The sequence below is a fragment of the Mastigoproctus giganteus genome, chromosome 12 (genome assembly GCF_048544385.1).
Source record: "Mastigoproctus giganteus isolate SK-2022 chromosome 12, ASM4854438v1, whole genome shotgun sequence".
NCBI classification, from domain to species: Eukaryota; Metazoa; Arthropoda; class Arachnida; order Uropygi; family Thelyphonidae; genus Mastigoproctus; species Mastigoproctus giganteus.
The window spans coordinates 128,096,258-128,118,665 of NC_143586.1; the positions used below are offsets into that span (position 1 = coordinate 128,096,258).

A 22,408-nucleotide genomic window follows, 5' to 3' on the forward strand; every position below is an offset into this window, starting at 1 on the left:
AAGAAAAGGTGGGCCAGACAAGTGTGCCGGCTCAGACCGCCAACATGGCTCATGTCATCAGTCGGTGGAAGGTCACTCATGGGACAGTATCCCGACCAAGGTATCCAAAAGTCCAATTTATTTAGTAGTTATTCATGGGACTGGTCCCATCCATATCGTCTTCATTTCTTGCTTCTTGTACTCACTACAGTTGAAGCTGTCCGTAGTGTAGTCTGCTTGCGACAGTTTATTCTGTTCAGGGTTATGTTGGTATCAGGTCCATACTGTGGTTTGCCAATATTTATGCTGGGTATCGGGGTACATCTTTACGGCTGCAGTTGTGGTTGTGGGTATATCCTTCTTCTTGTAAAGAGATCTTGTGCAAACTGGGTGAAAGCAGTAGGTGTCTTCTTCAGTTAGTAGGAGGTGCTCCTCTTCTTGTAATATTAGTTGGGTGTTGGTTATGGGTCGGCAGCGGTCTTCGTACAGTTGAAAGTCGTATATTAAGTTTCTCCATGTTTCCCTTTGGCCACAATGGCATAAGGGAATGTCGCTAAGTCCGAATCCTTGGAGTTTGTCTCTTATAGCGCCGTGTCCAGTTAGACGATAGGTAACAAGGAGTCCGGGAGAGAACACCAGTTGTACATTGGGTATAAATTTTCTTGTAATTTCACCCGTGCTTGATGCTTGCCAGCGGTTTTGCCAAACCTGCTGGAGGTATATGGAGAGACGTTTACGTTCTGATTTGGACACGTTTTCAGGGTCTGCAATGAAGTCCCAGTGGGTAGCTCCTCGTCCTTTGGAGAGTTGGTATACTAGACCATGGTAGGCAATTTCCAGGTCGAGGGAAAAGCCCCGTGAAGGCTTGGAGCGCACGTGCGCTTACGGTGTTGCAAGCTCTTGAGATTGTGAGTAGAATGTACCAATTTTTGGTTCCCAATTATCTTCTGTTAACGGCAGAGTTGGCCTTTCGGTACCCACGCCGGCAGCGTAGGCAATGGCAGGCAGGATGACAGTTGTAGAATAATTTGAGGGTTCTCCTTCGCAGGCCCCAGTCCCTGTGGACAACCGTCACAAGTAGAACAGAATATCCTCTAATCTTTCTTTGAATGTAGATCAGGTGGGGCGTAAATGAAAGGTCTTGTCTTTGTGAGCTTTATGGTGGTTCAATGAATGCGAATTTGAGGAGGTCTCCTTATATCTAGGGATGTAAGGGATTACAGGGATTATATCTTTCCTTTCAGTAGTATTGAACTGGTTTTGGTAGAGGATATGTGGAGGTTGTTATTACAAATATATCGGCCCACTCCTGTAGGACACTAATGCCATGGATGCCTGAAGCTTCCAGCATGGCTCTGGAATCCTCCCGCAGCACCAGGATCAAATCATCCGCATATGCCTGACGCGGTGAAGGTCCAGGTTCAGAAAGCCGTCGAGGACCATATTCCAGAGGAGAGGTCCCAAGAATGAGTCCTGAGGGCAGCCCCTAAAAAACTGGTATTTTCCTCGCTAGCTTCTGAGGAGGTATTATCCTGCTTTCTGGTCGTGTCTTTGAGTGTACTCAGTGTGGGTAATCACCCTGCACCCCCTCACGATGTGTTGGATCGTTTCTGAGGCCAAGTGGCATCGTCCACATGTGGCATCTGACGTTGCAGTCTCCTTTGCGATGAATTTATATAGTTTCTGGTGTTGATTACCTGGTCTTGGATGGCCAGCATGAATCCTTCAGACTCAGGGAAGAGCGTCCTTCTTGTGAGCCATGCATTGAAAGCAATGTTATCGATGTGATCTCGAAGGAGGTCTTTGTAGTGTCTGCAATGGAATGTATTCTTTCTCCACCTTTCTAGCTTTGTCTCTTGTTCCGCAGGGCGGGAGGGGTCTCCTCACAGGTTGAGTGGGGTATACAACTTTTCTATCTTCCTTATGGTCTGGTGGAGTGATGCTGTGTAATTCTCGAAGTAATCCTTCAGGTTAACCATCGCTGTTTTCTGTTGCTCTATCAGGCTCCTTCCTCCCTCTTTCCGAGCTATTGTTAGTATCCCCACTGCTGACTTCGGGTGGTGTGTACTCCATTTCGGGTGAAGGTACACCATTTCCCCATTGTTGTTCCTAGGAAGTTTGTCACTATCGAATTGACCTTATAGATCTTCAGGGTATCAATTTGCAAGCTATGAAGTACGGAGTTCAAAGCCATGCGGCAATCGAAGTAGGCCGTTTATTAGTTTCGGTGCTTCTTGCGGTGTATAGGCTTAGCATTAACATTTGTATTAATAGTGGCATACAATGCAAGAAAGCAAGTTTATGCAGCATCAGCCACAAAAAAAAACGTCCCGTTTCACCCCCCTCCATTTGTTTGAAATGCCTGTCCAGCTCAGCCTTAAATTTATTTAGGCTATCAACTTCCACAACAAAAGATGGAAGTCTGTTCCACCAATCAACTATCTGCTGGCTAAAGGCAAATTTTCGCACATCTGTTCTATAACTGTCTTTCCTCAATTTGAATCTGTGCCCCCTGAGGTTCTTAATCTGCTTGCTCAACCCAAGGCTTTATACACCTCAATTAGATCACCGCGCAGGGTCCTACTCTCCATGTGCTGCAATTTTCAGACCCCAAGTCTTTCTTGGTATGAACACGTCTTTGTTCCCCTCACCAATTTTATTGCCCTTCTTTGTACTCGTTCTAGCAACTGGGCATTCTTCCTAAAATGAGGCCTGCAGACCAGTACACAGTACTCTAGGTGTGGCCTGAGCATTGCCTTGTAAAACGGGATAATCACCTCCCTATCCCTGCTACCAGTGAACTTCATATTTGACTGCACAAATTACCCCTAGGTGTTTTTTCTCTTTCAACTTCCCTGAGTGTAGTAGCACACAGTTGGTACATTTCTCATTGACAAAGTACATATGCAGTAATTTGCATTTGTGAATGTTAAACTTCCGTTGCCACTTTTCAGCCCATTTGCCCAACTTATCTATATCCAGTTGAAGTAACATAGTGTCTTTATTGTCGATAACAACCCTGCCAAAATTTGTATCATCTGCAAACATGTACATTAAACCTGACATACCATCATTGATATACAAAACAACAATTGGCTCAACACCGAACCATCGACTTGCTCCATAACTGCAGCATCCATGGTTAATTGCTCCTTACAGCCTTTGTTCCTCAGCTTGCATCGTTTCTGCTGTTAGTCCATTCAGTTCTGACTCTCTAAGTGGTCTGATATCTTCTTGGTTATACAGCTGGTCAGGATCTTGTACATCGTTGGGAGTCAGGTGATTGGTCAGTATTTCGCCGCGTTTCTTCTATCTTCGTCTTTAGTCTTCAGATATATGAAAGGCTGCTTTAGTGAGAAACTTCTCGATTGTCTCCGTGCGCCTTATCTTTCGAGTGAACTGCTCTGATAGGTGCTTGTGGGTGCAAGTGAGCTTGTTGTACCCGTAGTTGTGGTTATCAATTCCTGGGGTTCGCCAGTTGTGGGTGTTCCTGATCAAATGTTTTACTTCTTCTAGAGTCTCCCTATCTCTCATCTCTTGTACGTTTTTGGTTTTCTTCCGTTCTACTTATATCCAGGGAGCTTGTCTGTTATATCTTATTTCACTGCTCCAGATGTGTCCTCTGAACTGCTCGATCCGTCTTCTTCTCTGTGGACCGTTTCCTGTTTTCTCATCTTCTCCCAGTTTTCTTGAGAAGGCTCTTTGTTCGTCATCGAAGATTCGGTTGTTTATTTTCCTGTGGGAGCTCTCTTTGTATGGCGTAGTGTCTTGCTGAGTGCGAGGAGGTTCTCCTTCATTGTGTCCAAGTATATTCCTACTCTGATTTCTGGTCTCATATTTGCTGTGGATGCTGCTCTCTTGAGGATGTTCTTCACCTTTCCAATCAAATTCTATTACCATGTTGGTACTGAGTCAAACTCACCTATCTTGACTCTTTATTATTATTATTATTATTATTATTATTATTATTATTATTAATAGCCATATGGTGCAAGGAAGCCTGAGGCTTATGCTGCGCCAGGAAAAAAAATTCAAGTTACCCTGAAAGAGAGAGAGAGAGAGAGAGAGAGAGAGAGAGAGAGAGAGAGAGAGAGAGAGAGAGAGAGAGAGTCAAAAGTAGAAGGGAATCACCAATAAAGAGAAGAATGATGATATCCAGCTCAGGAGCCTGGGTGTGCCCAGCTCATACTCGCCAGATGTGAGTCCCCCCCCCGGGTTTTAATTTTTCCATCTTCTGCTGAAGTCTTCTTTCCCAAACTGGTGGTTCCTTCTGTTTTCAGTTCTTCTTCTTCTGCTGGTTTCTTTTCCATTAATCCTAGTGGCTGCTATGGCAACACAGTATACGGCTGTATGGATAGCCTCCAGTGTTGCCATTGTTGTCAAGGTAATGTGGCATTATTTGCCGATTGAGGTGGTCTGTTACTCTCCACAGGATTTTATTTGGCCTCTGCTTAGGTATCACATGGGTTCTTGTTGGGTCTAGTCCTTCGAATTCTGTTAGGGCCTTTTCCACTCGTCTTCGATTCTGGATAGCATGACTTCGTCTCTCTCCACTTCAGCTACTCGGGGTTGTATATCTTCTTATTTTTCCTCCTCTGATTCTGTGTTTCGTCTAGTTCTGTAATTGATCCCTCACATCCTGCTTGATATTTTCCAAGATGGCAGGAGCCAATAGGTTCTTCGTGACGACGGCCCCTTCTTTGGGCCATATATCACTGTTCGGTAACCTGAATATTCGGAATAATCCAAACCACTTGGTATTATTGGCGACCTGTACATTGTCATATCGGTCTCTAGCCTAGTAATTTCATAGTATGCTCGATGATGTACGTATTCCTTTAGATGCTCCACTTCATTCATTGTCATCTTCTTCCTTCCTGGGTGGTCACTAGTGCAGTTCTACAGGAAGCACTACTAGGTGGTGGGGCCAGATGGTATTGCACTTCTCTTGTGGCAGCCATATGGGGGACAGCGCCACTTGTTCCACTATGTTTCTTGGGAGACTGTCTCCAAATTTTCGAACCACCCCTTTGCATAAGCCTTGAACGCGAGTGGCTTGATCCTACACCACACTCGATTCAGTACGATTAATATTTCTCTTCGACATCATCCATCTATGGAGGTGGACTTCGGCTTACGTCCAGTGGTTTTTTGTTCTCGCAAGTGACACTAGATGGCGCCACTGTCTGCCCATCCTTTACTCCGACCTTTGGGAAGGTAAGTCCAATGGAGCAAATTTCTCAATGTTTTTATTATTATTACTGTATTATTGTTATTGTTGTTGCTCTTATATCATTTCTCCCTGATTAGGGGATTCCACTCTGGGACGGGAACTGCAACCAAGTACAGAGGGTGGTTGTTGCTTTGTCTGTTGTTACTGTTGGTCGAGGAACTCTCTGACTATCCAACAGGTGTTCAGGATTGCCACTTTCTGCAGTTCCTTGTAGGTGTTCTTTGGGAGATCTATAGCTCCTCGGCTGCTAGGTAGAGTCTTCGGTACCATACTGGTGGTTGACATGATGATTGGGATGGTTGATACTTCTTGTATATGCCACATCTCCTTGATCTCATGTCTCAGGTTCATGTACTCCCTAATTTTTTCCTCATGGGTTTTCTGGACATTGCTAGTGTTCGGCACCGCAATGTCAATCAGCTAAGTAGCCTTTTCCATTTTGTCCACACGGGTTATGTCCGGTCTGTTGTGCAGGATGATATCCGGTATTATGGCGCGGTCCGAGTACAGCTTGTGGATTCGGGTCTCTAATACTGCCTGTGGTTCGTATTTGTAGTATGGTACACTTTCTTTGGACAACTGGAATTTCCTCGCAGGTTTCTGATGTATTATTCTAGCTACCTGGTCATGTCAATGAGTGTACTCAGTCTAGGTGATCACCTTGCACCCCGTGGTAATGTGTTGGATCGTTTCCGAGGCCAGGTGGCATCGTCGACATGTGCCATCTGACATTCAGTTCTCCTTTGCGATGTATTTTCTATAGTTTTTGGTGTTGATTACCTGTTCTTGGATGTCCAGTATGAATCCTTTAGTCTTGGGGAAGAGCGTCCCTCTTGTGAGCCATGTATTGGAAGCAATGTTATCGATGCGATCTTGATGGAGGTCATTGTAGTGTCTGCCATGGAGTGTCTGCTTTGCCCATCTTTCTAACTTCGGATCTTGTACCGTCTGGACGGGAAGGGTTTCCTCGCTTGGGTTGAGTGGAGCATACCACTTATCTATCTTCCTTATGGCCGGGTAGAGTGGTGCTGTGTTGTACTCGAAGTAACCCTTCAGGTTAGCTAGCTTGTTTTCTGTTGTTCTATTAGGTCTATCCTGCCCCTTCCTCCCTCCTTCTGAGGTATTGTTATTCTCTGCACTGCTGATTTGGTAGGAGTTGGCGAAGCTTGGTCATCATTGTCCTTGTCTTTCGCATGATATCTTCTAGCTCGGTGTTAAGTCCAATCTATGACCCCGAAGGTGTATATTAGTACTGATACTGCATAGGTGTTTATGGCTTTAACTGTGTTCCCTCCATTCAATTTTACTTTCAGCAGGCTTCTGAGTCTCTGATGATATTTTTCGGTTAGACACTTCTTGATTTCCTTCTTGTTTCCTTATTATTATTGTTTTTGCTCTTATATTATTTCTCCCTGATTGAGGGATTCCACTCTGTGACGGGTACTGCTACCAAGTACATAGGATGGTTGTAATGTCTGGTGTTACTGTCGGTCGAGAAAATCTCTGACTGTCCTACAGGTGTTCAGCATTGCGACTTTCTGGAGTTCTTTATAGGTGTCCTTTGAGAGACCTATTGCTAATAGGCTGCTATGTAGAGTCTTTGGTACCATACCAGGAGTTGACACGATGAATGGGATGGTCGATACTTCTTGCATATGCCACATCTCCTTGACCTCATGTCTCCGTCTGCGCAGGTAGCACAGTGGTATCGTCACCGTCCTCCCCACACCAGGTGGAAAAGGCCTGGGTTCGAATCCCGTCGATGACGCGAGGAACTTTAATGGGCTTTTTTCACTCCGTGGCTGAGTTAGTTGGTCTCAAGCATAGATAGCAAGGTTTTTCTCCCCAGTAACTGGGGTTTTTTCATACAGCAAAACAGGCAAATCAACCATAGAACATACGCAATTTACAGACACAAATACGGCTTAATGTATTTAATTACGGGTAACCCTAAAATAATAATAATTTTAAAAAAATGACCTCATGTCTCAGGTTCGTGCAGTTCCTTATTTGTTCCTTATGGGTTTTCTGGACATTGCTAGTGATGGGCACTACTATTTCAATCAGCTAGGTAGCTTTTTCCATGTTATCCACAAGGGTTATGTCCGGTCTATTTTGCGGGATGGTCTTATCAGTTATTATGGTGCGGTCCCAGTACAGCTTCTTGGTTCGGGTCTCTAGTACTGCCTGGGTAAACTTTCTCTGATCAACTGATATTTCCTCGCTAGCTTCTGATGGATTATCCTGTCTACCTGGTCATGTCTATGAGTGTTCTCAGTCTGGGTGATGACCTTGCATCCCGCGGTGAGGTGTTGGATAGTTTCTGATGCCAGGCGGCATCGTCATGTGTCATCTGACATCCGGGCTCCTTTGCGATATATTTTCTATAGTTTGTGGTGTTGATTACCTGGTCTTGGATGGCCAATATGAATCGTTCAGTCTCGGGGAAGAGCGTCCTGCTTCTGAGCCATGCATTGGAACAAATGGTATTGATGTGATCTTGAAGGAGGTCATTGTAGTGTCTGCCCTGGAGTGTCTTCTTTGCCCATCTTTCTAACTTCGTTTCTTGTACCGTCTGGGCGGGAGGGGGTTTCTTTGCTCAGGTTGAGTGGGCGTGTACTAATCTATTTTCATTATGGACTGGTGGAATGGTGCTATGTTGTTCTCGAAGTAATCCTCCTTATTATTATTATTATTATTATTATTATTATTATTATTATTATTATTATTATTATCATTATTATTATTATTATTATTATTTCTCCCTGAGTGGGGATCCACCTCGTGACGGGTATTACTACCAAGTATACAGGGTGGTTGTTATGTCTGCTGTTACTGTTGGTCGAGGAACTCTCTGATTATCCTACATGTGTTCAGGTTTGCAACTTTCTGGAGTTCCTTGTAGGTGTTCGCTGGGAGAACTATTGCTGCTACGCTGTTATGTAGGGTCTTTGGCAGCATACCAGTGATTGACACGATGGTCGTTACTTGTTGCATATGCCACATCTCTTTGATCTCCTGTCTTAGGTTTGCACAATTACTGATTTTTCCCTTAGGTTTTGCATACTTACTGGGTTTTCTGCAGGTTGCCAGTGTTGGTTACCGCTATGACAATCAGATAGGTAGGGTATGTGCCGTCTGTTGTGCGGGATTGCCCTATCCTTTATTATTGCTTGTGGGGTTGGGGTCTCTATTACTGCCCGGGGTTAGTACTTGCAGTGCGGTACACTTTCTTCAACCAACTGGTATTTCCTTCCTAGCTTCTGATGTATTATCCTACCTACCTGATGGCGTTTATGAGTGTACTCAGTCTGGGTGATCATCTTGCATCCCGCGATGATGTGTTGGATAGTTTCTGAGGCCAGGTGGTATCACCGACATGTGTTATCTGACATTTCGGGCTCTTTGCTGATTAATTGGTCTTGGATGGCAAGCATGAATCCTTCAGTCTCGGGGATGAGCCTCCCGTTTGTGAGCCATGGAGTAGAAGCAATTTTATCTATGTGATCTTGATGGAGATCATTGTAGTGTCTTCTCTGCCCATCTTTGTATCTTCGTTTGTACCTCCTGGATGGTGTTGGACTCCTCGCTTAGGTTGAGTGGGGTATATTTCTTGTCTATGTTCCTTGTGGCCTGGTGGAGTCCTGCTGGGTTCTTCTGGAAGTAATCCTTCAGGTTAACTGTCGCTGTCTTCTATTGCTCAATGAGGTCTATCATGCCCCTTCCTCCTCCTTTCCTGGCTCATTTCGGGTGGTGTTGGCGGCTCTTGGTCATCATTGTCCTTGTCTTTCTCATGATATCCTGCAGCTCAGTGTTAGTACAATCTATGACCCCGAAGGAGTATGTTAGCATTGGGACTGCATAGGTGTTTATGGCTTTAACTATGTTCTCTCCATTCAGCTTTGCATTCAGCACACTTTGAAGTCTCTGATGATATATTTCGGTCAGGCAGGCCTTTATTTCCTTGTGCTGTAACTGCTGAGTCTGCATCATCCCTAAGTATTTGTAGGCCTCTCCCTCTGGCATAGTTTCGATCTCTTTACCAGGTCTCTACTTGGTAGTTTCGGTTGACTGATTTTCCCTGGCGGAATCCGTGGGTCTTGCATTTGTCTAGACCAAATTCCATCCGAATATCATTGCTGAATTTTTCGGTGATGTGGAGTAGTTGTTAAAGGTGCCCTTGGTTCCCTCGTAGACTTGATGTCATCCATGTACATCAGGTGGGTGAGGGTGTACAGGTTCTTCCTTCCTTCTTTGAGGCTATATCCGTACTTGCTACTGTTGAGCATGGTAGATAGCGGGCTCAGAGCATCTCCCTGAAAGATCCCTCTCCTGATGGGAACTGGCCTGGTTGTGATGTTTTCTACCTTAATTGTGGTTCTCCATCTCGCCATCGTTTCTCCTAGTTAGTTTGTCACTATTGAATTGACTTTGTAGATATTCGGCGCCTCTATTAGCCAGCTATGAGGCACGGAGTCGAGGGCCTTGCGGTAATCGATGTAGGTTGTGTACATGTTGCTGTGCTTTTTGTAGACTTGCTCCATAACCGTGGCATCTATGGTTAATTGCTCCTTGCATCCTTTGCTTTTCCGCTTTCTTCCTTTCTGCTGTTCAGACATTATGTTCTGGATCTCCGAGTGGTCTGATATCTTCCTGGTTATGCCACTTGTCAGTATTCTTGTAAGTTGTTCGGAGATAGGTGATTGGCTTATATTTCGCCTGGTTTTTTGTATCTTTGTCTTTAAGCTTTAGATATGTGAGTCCTTGAGTGAAAATCCTCTGGATTGTTTCTGGGTGCCTTATGATTTGGTTGAACTGCTCTGCCAGGTGCTTGTATGAACAAGTGAGCTTCTTTTACCAGTCGTTGTGGACGTTATCTATTCCTGGAGTTCGCCAGATTTGGGAGTTCTTGATCGTCTGTTTTACTTCTTCTTTCTGAATCTTCCACCCTCTCATTTCTTGTACGTCCTTTGTTTTCTTTCGTTCTAGTTCTACCCAGGTGACTCGGCTGATAAGTCTTACTTCCCTCCTCCATAAGTTTCCCCAGTACTCCTCAATCGTTTTCTTCTCGGGTAGTCCATTCCCTTCTTTCCTGTCTTCTCCGAGATTCCTGTACTCATCGAAGATTGAGTTGTTTATTTTCGTCTGGGAGCTCTCTTTGTATCGGCATAGTCTCTTGTTTAGTGCAAGGAGGTTCTGCTTCAATGTGTCCAAGTACTCTCCTACTCTCTGAGTTTTTTGTCTAATGGACGCTGTGGATGCTGTCTAGTCTGCGCGAGTAGCACAGTGGTATCGCCATCGACCTCCCCACGCTGGGTGAAAAAGACCCGGGTTCGAATCCCGTCGATGGCGCGTGGAACTTTAATGGGCTTTTTTCACTCGGTGGCTGAGTTATTCTGTCTCAGGCATAGATAGCAAGGTTTCTCACCAAACTGGAGTTTTTCGTCCAGAAAACAAACAAATAGACCATAGAACACATGCAATTAACAGACATAACAGGCATGGTAGATGAATTTAATTATTCGGATGGCCTAAATATAATAGTTTTTTTTTGTGGACGCTGTCTCTCTTGAGGGTGCCGTCTCTCTCTCTTCTCTTCACTTTTCCAATTAATTTCTTACTCCTATTGCCCCGTTGGTACTGGATCAATTGGCCTATATTGACTGTTAATTCTCCTATCTTGTACGAAGTCTTCTTTCCCAAACTGGTGGTTCCTTCTGTTTTCGGTTCTTCTGCTGATGGTCTCGCTTCTCTTTCATTAATCCTCATGCCTGCGTGGATGGCCTCCAGTGTTGTACCCTTGCTGTTGAGGTGATGCGGTATTATATGCCAATTCAGGTGACTCTCATAAGATTCTATTTGGCCTGTGCTTTGGTATCATGTGAGTCTTTGTGGGGTCCATTCCTTTGAATTCTGTTAGGGCCTTCTTCCACTCATCCTCTATTCTGGATATCATGACCTTGTCTGTTTCCACTTCAGCTGCTGTGGGTTGTATTTCTTCTTGCTCCACTTCCTCTGGTTCGGTGGTGGTATGTTCTTCTTCTTCTTCCTCTGGTTCCACATTCTTTATCCTTTGTAGTTGATCGCTTACATCCTGTTTGATTTTTTACAAGATTTCAGGAGCTATCAGGTTTTTCGTGACGATGGTCCTTTTCTGGTCCGCTATTCGCTGATCTGAATATCCGGGAATCATTCCAGCCACTTGGTATGTAGTCTCGCCCTGTAAGTTGTCATATCAGTCTCCAGCTTCGTTGTTGTTGTTGTTTGGTTTTTAGGAGCATTAGCAACTAAGGCCATATTGCTCCGGGAATATGCGGTGGTCATTCCATTGACCTTTCCGCATCCTCCGTATTTGGTGGTGACGGGCTCGAACCCCGGTCTAATCAAGAAGTGTGTGTGCTATGCACTGCTGCTCCTTTCCACCTGGCTACCGAGGCGCTCTCTCCAGCTTCGTTATTTCATAGTATGATTGCATGATGTACATATTCATTTTGATGCTCCACTTCAGGCATTCGTTTTGTCTCGCTTCCTGGGTGGTCATTAGCACAGTTATGCAGGAAGCATTTCCAGTTGGCGGGGCTGGATGGTCTAGTCCTTCTCTTGTGGTTTCCATACAGGGGGCACAGCGCCATTCATTCCACTGTCTTCTTCGGAAGACCTCTGATTTTTCGAACCGACCCCTCTGCCTAAGGCGTGAACGCGAATGACTTTATCCTGTGCCACACTGGATGCAGCATGATCAATGTTTCTGTGCGCCATCATCCATCTATGGAGGTAGGCCTGTGTAGCTTTGGCTTATATCCAGTGGTAGTTCTCGGGAGTGAGGCCAGATGGCGCCACAATCTGCCTCAGCCGCCACTCTAACCTTAGGGTAAGTAGGTCCCTTGTAGCAACTTTCACTATGTTTATTTATTTATTAATTTTTATTACTATTTATCTATTTATTACTATTTTTATACCGGTCTTCCAGCATGATGAACCCGCATTCGCTTCCGCCCAGGCGGTACCCGAACCCCGGTTTATCAGGTTTGTAGTCCAGTATCATAACCACAGGGCCATTGCGCCCCTCATTGCGCCCTTATTGTTGTTGGTAGTAGTGGCAGAGTAGAGTACTCGTAGTAATATCTTTTGTAGTAGTATAAGTAAAATCACAGAGTAGTAAAATATGTTACTACTGTGTGAGTAAAATAATATAATACAATTTATTATTAAAATAATATTATTACTGCATACCACAATAATATAATTTATTGTGGTATGCCGTAATAATAATTACATTCATTCCTTAACATATAAACCATTAATAAAATACTGATTAAATAAAGATATTATTAATATTTTTTTTTTGCTTTGTAATTCCTGTCAATTATTAATTAGTAAACCGCAAAAGAGTTGTAAAATTCAGTGAAATGCAATTCAAGTTTTTTTTTTTTTGTAATTTATTACTATCGTATGAATTTAAACTGTAAACCGTCGCCACCTATGTTGCAATGTATTGTAGTAATGCTGTTACCGATGTTTTTAATGCATTTAGTTGTGGATCTTACTGTCAACGTTAAGACATTTGAAGTGTGTTAGCTGGTTTCTTCTGTTAGTTTTGAGCTGGAGCGAGTAGTTCAGTCCCGGAAACGGAAATTGTTGTGAGGGTGGATTTTTTTGCATGGACCAATGCTTGGGAATGGTGGTTCGGGCTAGTCGGCGGGGTAGTTGATTTATTTTTGTTTATTTCCTTGATTATTTTCAACAAAATAAAACGCTATTTCTTATTTCCCCTTGTAATCCCCTCACTTGAAGAGTTTGGTGAGTATTTGTTAAAGTAATTGTAAGTTTATTCTGAGATAAACAACAATAGAGCATCTTACTAATTTCTCCAAAATATTTTAAGCCCGGCCGGCTCGTTTCGGCCTTTCGTTATGCATGTGAAGTAGTATATAATTATATATATATATTAGTTTTGACGCGTATAAAATTTAAACTTTCTTCTATTTATATGTAATAATTCATAATTGTAGCTTAATTTATGTCTCATTGGTTACGTAAGACTGATTACTCCTAAATTTCTTTTACATTTTTCCTAATTAATGCAACTAATTATCCATTTATCTTAGTTGAGCCTAGAAGTGAATAAGATTCTCGATTTATTGGGAGTCTATTAACGAGTCATGTATCTTTCTGTCGCGAAAAACATTTTGAAAGCTATGACAGTAAAGCTTAAAAAAAAAAAAAAAAAAAAAGAAGAGAAAGATGTTACACGTAGTTTGTGTCTTTCTATGGTAAGATCAGTGGTCGAAACGAAAGCTATTGTTTTCATTTAGAATGTGATTATCTGACGTTGCATCCCCATAATTTTTTAATTCTAGGATTTTTAACATTTTAAATATGCCTTGGATAAATTGCTTAAAGGTTTTGCAGAACTGGAGTCTGTTTAGGAATTGAACAGAAATGTCTTAGCTTTAGTAGAGGCATACGATGCAAGAAAGCAAGCTTATGCAGCATCAGCCAAAAAAAAAGCTCTGATTTTACCCCTCCATTCATTCCCAATACCTGTCCAGCTCAGCCTTAAATTTATTTAGGCTATCAACTTCCACAACAAAAGATGGAAGTCTGTTCCATCAATCAACTACCCGCTGGCTAAAGGCAAACTTCTGCACATCTATCTTACAACTATCTTTCCTCAATTTGAATTTATGCCCTCTCAGGTGATTATTCTGAGCAAGAGGAAGAATCCCATCAGCATTGAGCATGCTCAAACCATTCAAGGCTTTATACACCTCAATCAGATCACCTCGCAGGTGCCTAGTCTCCAAACACTAATCCGCAAAACTTAAGCCTTTCTTCGTAAGAGCAACCCATTGTTCCATTCACTAATCTTGTTGCCCTTCTCTGTACTTGTTCCAACAGCTCTACATCCTTCTTAAAATGAGGCCTCCAGACTTGTATACAGTACTAAAGGTGTGGCCTGACCATCGCCTTATATAAGGGAATAATCACCTCCCTATTCCTGCTAGAAAAATTCTTGTATATCATTGACAAGACACGACGAGCTACTCTTGCAGACCGTCTGCACTGCTCAGAAAACTTCATGCCTTTAAACTAAATTGCTTAAAGGTTTTGCAGAACTGGAGTCTGTTTAGGAATCGAACAGAAATGCCTTGTATGGTGCCCTGTCTGTGATTTATCAAAAATTTTCTTTTATAGATAGGAAGATCAACAATCCTACTGTATACAAAGCAATTCTAAGACCTCATTTAGAATTTCTTTGTATTTTGATCTCATCAGGCACATTGCCCACCTTTGGAACCTTAAAAGGGTCCAAAGGTGGGCAATGTGCCTGATGAGATCAAAATATACAAAGAATCCCCATAAGGCAAGACTTCATATTTGCAGCATATATTTTGAAGTCTGGTAACTAGTCTTCGTTTCTTCTATTGATGTTTTTCACAGTGGTAAATCACAATTAAAACTTAAGTTTTCTTGCTCATTTGTTATTAATTTCCAGAATAACCACTTGTGGTACTTCTGTAGTGTAAACAGAAATGGCAGTATGCACTAGTGCAGAAAGGGCAAAGAGTATAGAAAGTCTACAACACAAATGGAAATCGTGTATGTGGTTCAGCAAAACTGCATTGAGCAGACATCTGGTAGTTGCTGGAATTCTGTGTGCTGTGGTAAGAAGAGGCTTTCCTTATGGGGTTCTTTTGTATATTTTGATCTCATTAGTAAGCCTGCTGTAAGTGAAGTAACTGTTGAAGTGAGGAGTGTTATGCCGTCTACGTAAGTTAACATGTCAGTCCAGTATAGAACTTTTTACTACAAAAAAAACAAATTATTTACTGCAACATTAAATAAGTTTACTACAAAAAAAAAAAAAGATAAAATCCCCCATTATAAGACATTCTGATTTCCTGGCCCACTCTATTTCTCTGTTCAGTTGTTCATTGTACTCATCAGAATCATTAGGCCTATAACACACTCCCACTGTCATTTTTGCTTTCTTTCCCAGTGCTTATCACACCAAACTGACTCAACATTGCTGTGTTCACCCACATCAACTGGATGCACTGCCTTAGATTGTGTTTAAGTAACAGCATAATTGTACTCCCCAAATTCCAGTTTTGTATTCCTTATGTCCTGAGCTGGATATCATCATTCTTTTTCTTGGTGATTCCCTTCTACTTTTGACTCTCTCTCTCTCTCTCTCAGGGTTACTTGGGAACTTTTTTTCTTGGTGCAGCATAAGCCTCAGACTTCTTTGCATCATATGGATATCAATAATAATAATCTGTGACATAATCTCTGATATCCCAACAATATCCACCTAAAGTGAAGAGTGTGCATAAGTTTTATTTAAAACCATACAAATGCCAAACATTGTAGAAATCGGACTATGTAGAAATGTTTACTCAAAACGTTGTGGAGATACTACAATGTTTTGTGATTAACGAGTGCATGTCCCACATCACAGACAATTGAAGTGTGGGGTAGTGAAAAGCCCAGATTGATTTTGACACATCTGCCGCGGCTCCCAAGTTGTTTTTTTTTTTAACAGAAGTGTTATAAAGGTTTATTTATTCTTCATAGGAAGAACAATCACCTATCCCTGGTATCAAGATATGACGGAGAATTATCTGATCCTGCGCATTGCTCAGAATGATCCACAACAGTGCGTTTTTCCAACAAGATAGTGCATTTCCATAATTATTCCTAGTGCTATACCTTCCAGATCAATGGGCATGCTGTTTTATTTATATAATATATATCACCTAATTCAATTTTTACTTGAATAGAATGGAGTAAGAAAGTGAGTGATGCTGTATTGTCTAAAAGAAGTAATCTGATAATAAAATTTATGATATGATTATGTCATCATCAACCATAATATAAGCATCTAAGTTTTTACTGATTTATGGTCTAAATTTTACTATTTAAGTCCTTGTTAATATCAGTTTCAACAGAATCAGCCGTGGGCACTGTTGTACTAAATCCCATGTGAGAAAAAGCATTATAGACAATTTTGTAAAATGCATCCATTAACATTATTGCACAATGTTTCTCTTTCAAGAAAAGCAATCATTCTAATCAAAATTAATTTTTGAAGGATTTTAAACTTCCTTTTTTTTTTTTTTTTTTTTATCGTATGATGTGAGCAATACACGAAGGAACCAGTTTTTTCCTGCTTCCTTCGTGTATCGTGGCCGTGAGGTCCAACCGGAGAGTACAGCACCATCGTAATATCCAAGCCCAAGGCAGGATTTGAACCAGCGATCTTTGGGTTGCCAGCCAGGAACTTTACCCACCTGGCTAGCCCGGTCTGCTTATATAACACCTTGATGAGTTGCAACAGGAGGTTGTTCCATTCTGTGCTACATAATAGATTATACTGGAGGCTTGTTATTGGATTGAAGAACTTTTTTTTTTATCTTGCTTTCAATCCCTTTGTTTAATGTTGCAGGGAATAACTTTCCAAAAGAATTTTTTTGATCATGTCTGTCTAACTGACAATCCCAATGAAGTAGCTGAGATTCAGATACTGCTGATGTCATCCAATCATTTTTATTTGTGCTATATTGAACAGGTAACTTAAAATGTTTTTTAAATATTGCAGATTTTTAGGTTTTCATATGTCAAACAATTTTTTTCTGTGCCTTTCAAATTTATGCAAATGAGGGCTTCTTGATAGTTTACTGCCTATGCACTTTTCACCTTTTGAATTTTACTGTTCTGTCAGGAGTTAACTTAGACACTTGTTCCAGATTTATTAAAAATATTTTTGTTTGCATATCCTCAATGTGTGCCTGACCATACTGAATTTAACCACTCCAGAACAGTTATTTTTCATCTCTTTTGCTTCACCTGTAACTTTTCCAAAACATTTAGTGACAACCTAAATTGATCTATCTAGCCAGTGGAACACACAGTTCTCTGTCCCAATTGTCTTTTATCATTTAAAGTGAATCACTTCCTCAGATATGTCCACTCATTTGCTGTTTAAACCCACTTTAAAAGAGCCTTGTCAACATCAGAATGTTTAGATTAATGTATGCATTTCATTTTGCTGCAGTTAGTCAATGACTTTGTTTTTTGAATTCTAAATTTTGTGCACTGTTGAGTTAAATAAGTGATGTTCATGAATAATTTCATTTTTACGTTTAGATTTCTTCTTCCTGTTTTCTATTTCACTTGTAACTTTTTTCATTTTATCCTGCACTTAACTTTCCCTGCCATTCGGTGCCTCCGTAGCCAGGTGGGAAGGAGCAGCAGTGCATAGCACACGCCTCTTGATTAGACCGGGGTTAGAGCCCGTCACCACCAAATACGGAGGATGCGGAAAGGTCAGGGAATGACCACCACATATTTCAGGAGCAATATGGCCTTAGTTGCTAATGCTCCTAAAAAGCAAACAACAACAACAACCCTGCCATTCATTATAAAGACCACTTCTTAACCTCTGAAACAGAATGGTGGAAACTGACTGAAATTCAAAATCAAAACAGTGTTTTTGAACAGTGCGCATCTATGAGAGCTTGAGGTGTAGGGTAGATGCCCTCGAAGAAATTAATGAGGGCCCCGTCAAGCTCTCAGCTGACCAACTCAATGCCAGAGCTCACTACTGTGCATCAGACAACACAGCGGCAATCTCCAAGGCAGAATGCGCTGGTCCCAAAGGAACTAGTTATTGTTGGTGACTATTGTCAGGGAGACGGGTAATATATTGTGTAAAAAGGATAGATGGAATAGGACCAGGATATGTCTGCCAGGGGAAAAAGTTGATGATGTGAAGCATATATCATCTTTTAAGGGCACAAAGGGTGATATTGTTGTACACACTGGCACCAGTGACTTTAGATCTACAGATTTACTTAACAAGTACAGGTCAATGTTGCAAAAAAAGTCGTGAGTTAGGGTTAAATTTGAAAGTATCTGCAATTCTGCCCAGACACGATAGGAGGGAGTACATGATGATGAGAGCCTTGTCAATCAATTCGGCCCGGAGGGAATGTGCAAGGTTCATGGGGTAGAATTTTTTTCAGCGTGGTCTGTGCTTTTTTAACAGGAGAGACTGCTTCTACAGGGATGGGATTAGGACTTACAACACCGGTCAAAATCTTAATACCGGTATTTTTAATTTATGAAACTGGGATACCGGTAGTCCAAAAACAAACTTTTTTTTTTTTCAATAAATTTTGATGACAATTAGGTGCAATAAAGTAAGGAAAAAAAAAAGTACTGTAATTACTTGAATTCATGTTTTTAAATAAACTTTTATTGCAATAATAAATATTCTGAAAAAAATCATTAAAATACAGTTATTCTAAAAACAAAAAATACATTGTTACTGCAAAGTTTAGTTATGTTTAAGCATCTACATTACCTCTCAGAATAAAGTGAGCTCTTAAGAAACATAAGCAATCAATAGTATGATCGTTTAAAATGGATCTAATTTTGGTACATACAGTTGATTAGTGGCAGAAAACGCCCTTTTGGATTCTATTCTGGTACTATTGTACTGAGATAATTGTAGGACGATCTCAGTCATTTTCTAGGCTTTGAACTATTTTTAGCAAAAATAGTTAAAAGTATTTCATTAATTTCTGACTCAATTTCATCTTTTAAAATATCATTGGAGTCAGGCAGTTTCTTATTTTGGAAAGAATTTGTGGAACACTGATGTTCTGTTCCATGTTGGTCTTCCATGGTTGAATTATGTTCATTTTCTGAAGGAGAAAGACATTTTATGAAGCGAAGTATAATTTTCGCTATAGTACCTTTACTGAGTCTGAGAGAGAAAGAAAAGAGTGGGAATAAAGAGAGCAAAGAGTGCCGTTAAGGAATTCTTCACATATATAAATGCAAAGAACAGAAGGACAAATCAGATTGGACCCTTATGTAATGGACGTGGGATAGTATTAGATAACAAAGCTGAAGTTGCAGATGAACTCGACCTATAATCTTAATGGAGGCAGCAAGTAAGTGCATTGAACCATTAAGGCTAGTTATGAGAGCATCACTGGACTCAGGAGAGATTCCGTTGGATTGGTGTAAATTGGAACATTAAAGGTGGTTCTAGGAGTGTAACGGGATATTACCGACTGGCCAGTCTAACTTCAGTAGTAGGGAAAATAATGGAGGCATGATCAAGGGGGAATTCAGTATCATTTAGATGGAAATGGAATTCTGTAGGATACGCAGCATGGTTTTGTAAAGGGAAAATCATGTTTAACACATCTGGTTAGCCATTTTGACAGGTCACTCGTGAGCTGGATTTAGAATAATTTTGACATTGTTTATTTGGATTTCAGCAAAGCATTTGACTCAGTCCCACATGAGTGGTTACTCTATAAGTTTGAGCAGGCTGGAATCATAGAGAAAAATCCTTAGATGGATAGCATGATGGCTTGAGGGCACCAGGCAGAGGGTTGTGATAAATGGTTATTCCCCAGATTGGGTTAATGTAAGTAGTGGGGTTCCCCAAGGATCAATATTGAGACCACTGTTGTTTTTGATTATCTTAAATGACATGGAGGGCGTGAGGTCTAAACTTGTAGACGATGTAAAGATCGGTAGAGTAGTTAATGATTGCCGCCAAGCAGAGCTTCTTCAGAGTGACCTAGATAGACTTGATTTTATTTTATTTTATTTTTTGTCTGATGTAACATAAGCTCATATGCTTACTTTCTTGTATCACATGCCTATAATACTACTACTATATTTCGCAAAAAGGATTCTTCTGTCCCTCTGCTTATCTATGATGATAAGCTGATTTTTTACATAAGATTGTATATCTCTGTTGGGTATTACCGTGACTTCTATTCTCTTTTGGGATAAGCACATTATATAAATATTGCTTCTTCTGTATCTAAAAATTGGGTTTTCTCTCAGCGTTACTTTTCTTCCAAACAGCTGTTCACTCTGTACAATTCACAAATCCACCCTAACATGGAATGTTGTTCCCAAATCTGAGGCAGTGCCCCCAAAACCCCTCTCAGGTTTTTAGATTCCATTCATCAGAGGGCAGTTAGGTTGATTAATGACTCATCTCTAAGAGTCTCTCCAGTCTCTGTCTCCTAGACGTCCTGTTTCTGCTGCATGCCCTTTCAATGCTTCCATGGGCACTGTTCTTCTGAATAGGCTTCTTTAATTCCAGAGCAGTCCAAATGTGCTGCAACTAGTCTGCATTCTTTTACTGTTCAACTTTAAACTCACAGAGCCAACTTTTTTTCTTCCTCATTTATTCATTCAACTTCCATTCTCTGGAACAACCTTTCTTCATACGTATTTCCAGAAAATTACTATCTACAGAAGTTCAAGTCTAATGTTAACAAATACCTTTCATTTTTCTCAACCTTCAACCCGTGCACAGTACTAAGTACTGTAGGTTCTAATACCTTTTGTGTTTAGGGATTTTCATTAAAAAAAAATTTAATGGAGTTACCCAACAGCAAATTCTAAATAGGAAGCATTCAGAGCTAGTAGGCTTTTTATACAAATTCAGAGGTAATGTTTAAGCTTAAACCTAAATAGGTGTCAGATATACTGATAAGAGTTATGGCAGAGAAGAAGAAGAATGCATGGGATACATATAAATTATCAGATGTTACAGAAGCCTACAGCAGATATAAAGTAGTCTGTAATTAAATCAGACTAGGTAACGAGTTTAGGCAAGCTAAGCAAAGGTAGATTAAGAAGTCTCTTGCAAATATAAATAGCAAAGACTCCTTTGCTTATGTAAATGCTAGAAGGAAGGGAATGAATTGCATTGATCCACTAGATATGAATGGTTTAACTGTTGATGAACCAGTTCAGGTTACTGACAGTCTAAATAGTTTTGTGTCTACATTCACATATGACAAATTTCTTAGGGAAGAGGATGCCAGAAGTGTATAAAATTCGAACAGGGAGCCGAATGATTCTGTGATAATTGAGAAGAAAGTGAAAGAGAGATTGCTCAAACTAAACACAAAAAAAGGCACCTGAAAGGGTGAATGGAATCTATACAATTGTATTAAGAGAGGCAACAAAAGAAGTCAGCAGACCTACAGCCATAAGTATGATAGCATACGTGGATTAAAGAAAGGTTCCTGTGGACTGGAGAGGTGTAAATATATCCCCAATTCACAAAGTGGGAAATGAAGAGAGACATCAGTAATTGCAAATCTGTTAACTTCACTTCTTTTCCAGTGAAAATAATGGAGTTTCTGCGTAAAGAAGTAAATCAGGACTATCTAGACAGAAATGTGTTTATACTGCAGTCTCAGCATGGATCTGTAACTGATCTTATTGGATTCATTGATGCAGTAACAAAGAAACTGGAGGCAAAAAATTATTTTTACATTGCATTTTCGAATTTCAGAAAAGGGTTTTGATAAAGGAGGCAGCAAAGGAAGTAAGCAAATCCTTAGCCATAATTATGAGAGTTTCCTTAGACTCAGGGGAGGTCCCCATGGACTGGAGGTGTGCAAATGTATCCCAAATTCACAAAGGGTGTTCAAAAGGTGACACAAGTAACTATAGACCTGTTAGTTTAATTTGTTCTGGGGAAAATAATGGAGTCACTGGTTAAAGAAGCATTGCAGGATCATCTAGACAAGACTGCAGTAATAGTTAAAACACAGCATGGGTTTGTTAAAGGGAGGTCTTGTCTGACCAATTTGATTAGATACTATGATGTGATCACAAAGTAACAGGATGCAAAAAATAATTTTGATATCATATACTTGGATTTCAGGAAAGCTTTTGATACTGTTGCACATGGAAGACTTCTGTACAAATTGGAATGGTATGGCATTAAGGGCAAGTTTACTTTAATGGATAAAGGGATGGTTGAGTGGGAGACTACTGAGAGTGGTAATAAATGGACACTGCTCTTTGTGGACTAATGTTATTAGCGGAGTCCCCCAAGGGTTCAGTGCTGGGCCCATTGTTTTGTGTATTTATTAATGATATCGATGAAGGTATTTCAGGCTTAATGTCCATGTTTGCAGATGACACAAAGGTTGGCAGGACGTAGCCGAGTGATCAGGAGCAAGAGTGCATAGCACGCATTCCTTGAGTGGACTGGGGTTCAAGCCCGTGACTACTAAATACGATAAATATTGTATTGATGATTTATTGTAAACTCTACTGACTTGTTGTGCCGTAGTATAAACAGAAAAATTTAATGAAGTATGCTACTGCAACTGGATCTAGATTAGTTGG

General features: G+C 40.9%; 1 protein-coding gene across 2 annotated transcripts in view; it reads left to right on the top strand.

The window, feature by feature from the left end:
- Window positions 1-12,700: 12,700 nt before the first annotated feature.
- Window positions 12,701-22,408, top strand: part of LOC150077411 (AP-2 complex subunit alpha-like) — a 588,904-nt gene continuing 579,196 nt past the window's right edge. For both annotated transcript variants that reach the window (XM_090386478.1, XM_090386479.1), the window contains exon 1: window positions 12,701-13,012. The gene's annotated coding sequence lies outside the window, so the exon portion shown is untranslated. The remainder of the gene's footprint in view (window positions 13,013-22,408) is intronic.